We start from the raw sequence: 9,396 nt of genomic DNA, 5'->3' as shown, positions 1-9,396 counted from the left end.
CACCTGCTCAAAGTGTTCTTTTATGGTCCTAAGATAAATGAAATATCCATTTCAATAAGAGCAAATGTGATCAGATTCCTTCAGCCTGCAGTTTGACAGTAATAAGCAGTAGGCAGTCAGTGTTTACAAGGGGAAACACTTAGATAGTCTGTTGAGCTGGTATTTTTATTAGATATGTTAAAATACTTGCCTAACTTTTAGGTCTGGGAAACTGAACCATATTGTAATTATCTTCCACACAGCAGGGATGGAATTATAAATCACCATACTCTCCCTGAGTTGTCTGGTGTGGGGAGAGCCTAAAAAAGCTGCACACTGCTTGGTGCACACAGAGGACCTTGCCCTCAGTTTACAGGTCTGAAAGCTTAGAAAATTCCATACTTCTGCCATTTATGAAAACACTTTTTAGGAAGGAACTTCATTTTCACTTGGAACAATCTGAAGAGAAGCAATAAAGAAATATTTTTTCCCTGTAGTTTTCTTAATAGAGAAATAACAGACAGAAAGAATTTATCTACCAGTTGTACTTCCTTTCCTCCTGCTGCCTTCCCATGCATCCAGGCTCATAATGTCCCTGAGGCATCACTGAAAATTGTAGAAATAGCAAATAAATTCTAAATGAACCAGCTGCATATGTTTGTCCTCACTTTTAATCCTGCAGCCATGTCAAAAAGTGAGTTCTGCAGTTTATATTTCCCCTTTTTCATGTCTGTCTTCTACGAATCCCATTATTCTTCCTTGCAGGTTCTTTCTGTGCACATCTTGTGCATTGCCTTGTCACTTGGGGTGGCATTCACCACGAAAAATGTTGTCTCCAACCTTTTTCTGAGAAAGCCACTGCAGGTCCCCTTTGTTTGCAGTGAAGCCCAGGAGACAGTCCAGCTAACCAAGCAGAGGCTGGAGTAGCTTAAAGTGTGTTTTAAATGCCTTTGCTTGGGACACTGTGGCTTGTAAAAGGGATGCAGGGTGGTCTCCCCTGCTGCAGAGATCTGTGTAGTAGCACCCCGTATGTGGAGATGAATGTGACTTTATTCCCTTTTATCCAGGTTGCTTGGTTTCCTTGCTACAGTAAAAGGACTGCTTCAGCCTCTGAAGATGTGTTCAGTCACGGAGTGGTCATTCCTGAGAGGGACATTTAACTCATCCCTCATCACTGCAGTCTCTGGTGGCTTTCCCAGCTCTCTGCACTAAACACAGAGCCAGTCAGCAGCATGCTGCTGATGATTTCCTTCAGCCAGTGAGTGCTGCTTGGACTGTAATGTTGATGGAATCGCATTAGAAGTTTCCTCTGTAAGTACCATGCCTTTCAAAACTCCTTCCCAGCAGCATGCTGAGTGGTATGAGCAGAGCACAGAGTTCCAGCAGGCAGCCAGTCATCAACACCACCCTGCTCTTGAGCTAACAATCACCAGTTTGAATATGCCTTGCATTTTCCCCAGGACCGTGCAGTTTTGGTAGTGAATGCAGGTATGTATATGTGCCTAATTACCCCTCCTCGTGTGCAGCAAAAGCAGCTGAACAGCGTGTTTATAGGAACTGTTCCTGGGAGCAATTGCCTCTCGAAGGAGCAGAGCTCATATAAGAGGAGTGGGACTCTCTCCAGCCAGCCCTGAGAGACGATGCTGAGAGCATATTGAAAAGCTGTCTTCAGCAAAAGCTTGCCAGCTTAACAACTCTGTTCACTGTTCCTATTGCACAGTGGGCTCTTTGACGCAAGAGAAAGAGCCCAGAAAGAGCTGCCTTCTTTCTTTTTTTTTCCTTTTTTTATTTTTTTCCTTTTTTTTTTTTTTTTTCTTCCTCTTAAATCCGCCTGGCCAATTTAAAGCTTGTGGATATTTCTTCCCCCTCGGGGAAAGCTGATGTGAGGATTTTCCTTTTTAACAGTTCATTCCCTGAAACTGTTTTTTTTTTTTTTTTTTTTCTTGTTTGCCATTAGAATATGTTGGAGCTCAACACAAGGCTTTCATTGCAGGTCAGTGGATGAACTCTTGACCAAAGTGTTTAACATTTGAGTGGAGCTTTAGCTTTATTTTGGGAGGAAAAAGCAATTTAAGAAGGTTGTATCATGTGAGCCCATATGTGCCTACTACTGGAACAAGAATCTAATCGGGTCTTCAGTGACTGAGTTCTGTACATATGAATTTACTATCTTTCTACTGTAGACAAATGTACCAAATTATTATTTTATTGAGACTCGAGGTGACATCAGAGTTGTGTCTATATTATTGTCTATATTATTTAATTCCTGAATGTCTCTACTCCCTCAAAATGCAATAAACCTTACTGTGAGTTTAATATATAAAGTTTTGCCAGTGTGTTTCGCAAGGATTGTTTTTTTTTTCAAGTTACAATTTTTTTTTTTCACTTTTCAGCACACTTTACTGGAAAGTGTATTGCTCCTGGGCACATGCTGTCTGCAGGGAAGATAGTTATTTGCTATTTTGTATTTCTTCTTAGATTGCTATCAAGAGAGCTAAGAAAGGATGTAGACATATTGTTAATGTGTCTCTTCGAGCTGTATTTGAGGTAAGACAAATCTCCTTTCTCTGTTTCAGAGATTCAAATATTAAGTAGATGCAGTATTTAATTTACAGTTACTAAGATTATCTTGTTGCTATTTGTTTTTCTTGTTAATAAAATGTGAATATATTTGTCACGAAGCTGTTCCTTGTCTACGTGACATAGAAAATCCTGTGCTTTTATTTCAGCAACACGCACCACGTATTTGCATTTTCCTATTAGTTTCTGTACCCTAGATCAATGGGAGATATTTTTTTTAATTGCTAAAGTTTTCTCCTCTATTAAGTGTGTGAGTGAGTGGATTTCTAGCCCTTGGTAGGCAATTCTTTTGCAAACTTTGTAAAACTGAGTTACAGATCGTTTGCACCGTGAATCACTTTCCTTTTTATGGTAATGTTTACTTTCAGTGGAGTTGTTTTCAAACATATACAGTGCATTTTTAGTGTACTTTTTTAACAGCACTACAAAATAAAATAGAAAAAAAATTATTCATATCAGACTGCTTATTTCCCTCTCCATGTTGCCTGTTACGGGACGTATTTGGTTTTAAAAGATTGAATCATTATTTATGAGGATCAGAACAGCTGAAAGGTGTTACTGCAAAACTGGCCATATGCAACTGCATTGAAAATAGATTTTTTTATGGGGTAGCACTGATGATGAGCTACGATTAGTGCCCGGGGAATTTGAAAATGCTACTTGTTTATATTTCTTCTCAAGCAATATAAGAACTTGCCATTCAAGGGAGATCAAATTTTCTCTTAGTTTTTTCTGTAGCAAGGTTACAGTTTCTGTGATTCAGGATTTTGGTATACGCTTTCTCTAATGTTATCATTATTTAAATCAGTCCACCTGAATCTTTGTGACATCTCTTACAAAGGGAAGAAGAAGAAGGGTGCTACTGCTCCAGAAACATTTTTAATTGAGGAAAATGTTCTAAATCTATTGTGCTTGGCTTCTCACTTCCCTGAAACTGTTCGCTGCTCAAATTCCAAGTAGTGTTGGCTCCATTCAAGAAATCTGCCTTTTTAACAGTTTAGTGAGAGGCTTTTCACCTGGGGTGTCATGGGGAATGTTGCAGGGCAGAGCTACAAAGCTGCACTGAGCTATTTTTAATCTTACAGAGCAAAAATATTTACTACTGTAAGAACTTATAATACTCAAATGAATAAATTCATTAGGAGGTGGTTTTAAAATCCATTGCGGCTTAACTTTCTTTAATCAACATCACACCAAATCTCAGCTTTTTCTGTCATCTGTTTTAAAAGTTACAAATGGATCCTGTCACAGTGCAAATGCACAATGTATGCCTGCAACTTGTTTTCTACTGCCAAAAAAAAAAAAGCAAAAAAGCTTATTTTATACAGTTGAAATTGTCTTAAGTTGAATGTGCCTTAAAAACCTTAAAATTAAGCAGTATGATCAACTAATGCAGTCTTTATATAACATGCTTTCTAAACCTTTTCTCAACAAATTAGATATCATCTTTGATCCACCATCATGGGCAGAGTGTGTATTATTAGAGATTTTATCCTTTCCCTCATCATTTCTAGTTTGTGAGGTAGTCAGCCCTACTTCTTGAGGGGAATTTCATGATTGTTGACATTCCTACTGACATTACTTTTCCAGAAAGCATGAATGAGGGAGGATAAATGCTATATAGTGCTTTGGTGTGTTCTTTGGGATCTTAAGAGTACCTTAACATTAAACATTGCTGAGGTCTTTAGCCTGCCCTAAGCTCTGTGAAGCTGCAGTTCTGCCAACCCATTGGAGCCAGTCTGTCAGTTTAACTGGTGGTCAAGAGAAAGGGCTTGCAGAGATGGTGTGGGCATGGTGGGGACAACAGGATTGCAAGAAGCATCCTCCTAACCAGAAAGAAAAAAAAAAACAGTGATAGAAACTCTGCTTAAGTGAAATCCTGGGGAAATTCTTTTTGTTTCCTTTTTCCTCTCCATTGTGAGACTGCAACTGCTCCTGCAGTTAACTGGCAAGATGACATGGAACAGTATGCACTCCAGCAACCTTGGAAAAATGTGCAGATACCCCTGGGATCTGTTTCTGCTGGAGAGAGTTAAGGCAGCAATAGGTTTCTGGCTTGATGTTTCTGCAAAACATTTTTTTTTTTTTTTAATATCTAGGGCTATAAATAGTGGACAGTTCTCAAACTGAATAATCCTCTCTTCTTCTCCAGGATGGGAAACTGGATCAAGGTTTTCAAAGCTAAAAGCCTGCAGCCAGATATCCCTATTAATCATCTGGTTTTAATGTTGCTTAGATTTTGAAGGAATTCTTTTATTCCTGTTCTGTGTATGGTGAGAAGACTCAACCCACAGACTTTCCAGTGGGCCAGTAACAGAACCAGAAGCAGGACTTAACTCTCCTGCATTTCATCTCAAAACTCTGTTTACTACATTATATTCTGCTGTACAGCTATATTTACAAACAGAATCACCTAGTTTTTAAAAGAGTTGAGCCATCAGTGACTCCTCCTTGTTTGGACACAGTTTTCTAAGTGACCACTGCTTTTGAAAGTTGGATTGATAAAGAGTTACAAGGTAAAATACTCAAACCACAGTAGGGACTGGACATCCAAAGGGCTCCCAGGCACAAGCACAAAAGCAAATGTCTTCACTGACTTTCATGTGTTACTCAGACTGTCACTGATGGTCCCTTGTTTGTGTTTCCCTCACATCTTTTGCTGGGATGTGAATGGTGAAAGGTGAGAAGATGTTGTGTCACCCCTACTGCCACTTCTGCTACCAGTGGTATGTCAGCTACATCAGGGAGGCCTTACAAAGCAGAACATTTTAGTCTTAAAAATGTGATTTTAGTCCTTATATTATTTAAGAGGCTTTCCCATCATTTCCCCCTAAGAATTTAATTCAGAGAAGATAGTAATATAAGTGCTCAACATGGTGATCCTAAAGAAATCAGGTAGAATTGCACCTGCCAGGCATCAATTGTAATCACTCACTGTTGGAATAAAGGGGCTGCCAATTGTGAATTCCATTGTGTAAATTTCTATTTTTTTCCCTTTTGTAACCAGCCACCCACCCCCTGATAGTGCTGTTATATTTCAATTCATTCAGTCAAGAGTGGATCTATATTTGGGTTCTTCTCCTTCATATATCCTAGAACTGATCTTTTCATTAACATTTAGGATGATCACTTAGGTACTGACATCCTTCACAGTGGGAAGCTTTAAGAGTTGTATTGATTTGCAAAGGAAGAGCTTTACTCTGGCACAACAAACAATCTTTCATATATGCACTTTTCATGTGGAACCAATACTTAGGAAAACCATTCCTCTTCAATTAGAGTAGTCTGAAAATAGAGGTAATAGTTCTGAAACACCCTTTTTATAGGAAATTTTTTATTATCCTATTTGTGAGAAGGGGAAGCTTCTTGATTTCAAGGAAGATATTTTAAAATCAATTCTTGAAAAGCTTGTAAAAAACTGTTAGCAAAATATCCAGTAGTGTGTGTTGTGAATTAGGGTACCTGCACTGTTGTTTTTTTCTCTCACCAGACTGCTATTTAGTAAAAAAAATATCTGAGGGGAATATATGTATCACATCAGAATATTGACTCAAATTCTAGCTGGTTAAAACAGAAATATTTTAGATGGATGCACTTATTATGAAAGTGATGGTTACTAGCTTAGAAACTGATGTAGAGAGTTGTTTGAGCCACAGGGATAGAAAACAATTTAAAGAACATGTCATCTACAATTTGCAGGATAGTATAAGGTGATCCTATGAGATAAAAGTCAGGGGTGAATTTCTTTCATGCTTAATTGGACCAAGTATATGTATTTATGTATGAATTAATAAGCTGTTGCACAAATATTGTTGCTTTCTCAGAGTTGTTCAGGAAATGAAAAGCACTTATGTAGTGTTAAAGGAATGAAGGAAAATGTCTTAGCATTAGAGAAGGGAAAATAAATCTTCACTCCAAGATCCTTAGGAACTAACTACACTAAGAATTATACAAACTATATGAGATCACTGCAAATGTAAAGTTCATGGAAAAATGTGTTTTGAGAACACAGAACCTCTTAAAAGTATTGTAGTGGGTTAGTAGCTCTAATTCTTAGAAGTGGCCAGGAAGAGTTTAGAATTTTGCTTGCATATATGTTTGCATTCCTCCAAATGTGATCTAAACTTCCTTTTTCTCACTTGATTCTGGAGCTGCCTTTTGCTATGACAACCAGGTAGAAGAAAGTGTAGAAGGTTGCTGTAACATCCCATGTTTGGCAGCAGTTCCAGGGTGTGTTATATATGCCAGGAGGGCCAGGGCTATACAGGATACCTGAATGTGCCTGGTATTCTGGGTTCTACAGGGAGTCTGTGGGATGCAGACCACTTCTGTTTCACCAGAAGGATGTCTGACACTGAGGTGCTGGTTATTCCTGGTTAGCACAGGTGGGCAAGTGAGCTGTGTCCAAGGAAAATATAGCCTTTTTTTTTAGAGATTTAGGGAAGGCATGTTACAGATTTTTTCCAGTTAGCTCAGGGCTGTAATTTTCTTACCTTCTTTGCAGTTTGTTTGCTTGAGGTGGTGAAAACAGGTTCATCTGGTGGTAAAGCTTTTTTTTTTTAAGGTAGTCATCCATTTCTTATTTTCCAAATGAAATCTTTTTAGTTTTGAGCTACCAAAAAGGTCATAGCTTCAGAGTCTATGCCAAATAAACTTGGCTGGCAACTGCTTAGTAATCTTGTGAACCTATTAAACCTCAGCAGCAGAAGAGACACAAAGGTATAGATTAAATTTAAGAATTAGGATTAAACAAAATTGCAGTTTCACCTCTTTCTTAGGATAACAGCCTGTAAAGGGCTTTTGAAAAGGCTTTGCATCTCTGTTGGACCCCTCTTCCATTTTGCTGAAGTCATCTTTATTTGGTTTTTAACTCCTATTCCCCATACCAAGGATTTTCCACTTGTTTGATATAACACTATAATTTTACTACCAAGCAATTCCAGCATGCCCTTTGTGTGGTTCACATATTTCTCCTCCTCTCTATAGATCTAGGGTTTCCAGTTATTTCCATATTCATTGAGCTCAGTCACTATGCAGCCAATTGAAACAGGCAGGCTGCTTGATGTCTTTTCCACTCCAGGAGTAATTCAGTCAGGGAGAGGCTACATTATTTTTTCAGACCTTCACTGTGCTGGCCAGGTGATCTGCAGTGGAGAACAGCATCATTATTAAAAAGGCTTTGGCATTTCATCCCATTTTCTGCTTCTGCAGCTTGTAGTACAGCTAATGGCACTGTCTTGATGTTTTTTCTAATTTGCATGATTCAGATGTAATCAGAGGAGGTGTAGAAAAGAGGATGGATGAGTCATGAGGCTGTATTTATATTTTATGAGATTGAGTTTCAAAGCTGCTGGCCCCTGCGAGATCCTTATTCACTGATGTATTTGTTGTACAGAAGTGCTGGTACTCACACAGCAGATTAAATCTTGTTGGGTTTTTTTTTTTTTTTTTTTTTTTTTTTTTTTTTTTTTTTTAACTTTCCTTTTGCAGTTCCAGTTTTCCTCTGGAGTCCCATCCTAGAGTTAAAAAATCCTTAGCAAAAGAAGCTTGAAATGGGTACATTCCCACAGAAATACTTCAACTTTTGCAAAACAGCAAGGGAAAGAAGTGGCTGTGAAGGGAAAGTCTGTGCACAGTTCTTGGATCCATTATAATCTTAATCTTGGTTGACTGTGGTGCTCTTCTCCAGACAACTGGAGGGAATAGGTGAGCCTTTGATGCTAACATGAGAGTTTCTTGCTTCTGGGAAGAGCTAAGTGGATGTCTCTTGATATCAAGGGGAATGAGTCCAAGGGAAGGATAACCTCTTTTCCAGAGCTACCAAGGAAAGAGGGAAGGTGGGGGTGAGATTGATCAGAGTCTTGGTGTGATAAATATCAGCTTGAGGTGACAACTGCATTTTTCTTTGGAGTTCCTGAGCCGAACTGTGAGCTTCTGGGCATTATTTCATGCTGGTGGAATCACACTCAGTCAGCTGAGCTTTGCCTCCTCGGTGAGACTTTCCTGCTGCTTTTTTTTTTTTTTTTTTTCAAGATGTTTGTTTTACCTTCATTTTGTCTTTAAAATACATATAAATAAAATCTGTGAGCTCAAGAATTAGAACCATATTGCGTTCACAGTTCCTCCCAGCTGTGTATGTACCCCCATGAAGGTCACTTGTGATAAAATTACTTGGCTCATTTTAGCATTTTAACCTTTGCAGTTAAAAGCCTTCATGTTGGTAAATGCCTCTTTAGTTTGCTCTTTTCTCACTGCAGGTGCCATGGGCAACTCCAGTCTTGGCACTTGCCCCTTTTCCCCAATTTATTTGGCTTATTCAGTTTCTGTGAACAAATAAAAGTTGATCTCTCCCTCTTGCAGCTTGGCTGAGTCTCATCATTTCGTAAGAGTCACAAATGGCCAAAAAGTTGGTTGTAGCTGAACTCAGACCCATTTGGACTTGCTGTGATAAATATACTTGGTGGCAGGAGGAGTGTTAATGCTTCCAGACCTCAGCCTGCCTTTGGGAAGAGCAAAATTATTGTATTTATATAATATTCATATAATATATTTATATTATATATATTATATGTATAAAAAGCTGAGAATTCCTTGCTGGTAGAGGCCACACAGGGAAAATAGGAGAGTCCCCTGAGTAAGGCTTCCAGTCCACTCCTCCCTCCTTGATGAAAGAGGGGTGGTTCTGGTCCAGGCCCTGTTGTGCTCTGTAAGGCTCTCTCAATGGTCTCTGCAGATACATATGTCTTGAACATTTTGTTGTTTTGTTTTATTTTATTTTGTTTCTCCCCCTAAGCACATCTCAGAATCTAAGCCAGCTGCTACACCTCCTTCCCTTCA

The sequence above is a fragment of the Calypte anna genome, chromosome 4A (assembly GCF_003957555.1).
Source record: "Calypte anna isolate BGI_N300 chromosome 4A, bCalAnn1_v1.p, whole genome shotgun sequence".
Classification (NCBI taxonomy): Eukaryota; Metazoa; Chordata; class Aves; order Apodiformes; family Trochilidae; genus Calypte; species Calypte anna.
This window is presented reverse-complemented; position numbering follows the sequence as displayed.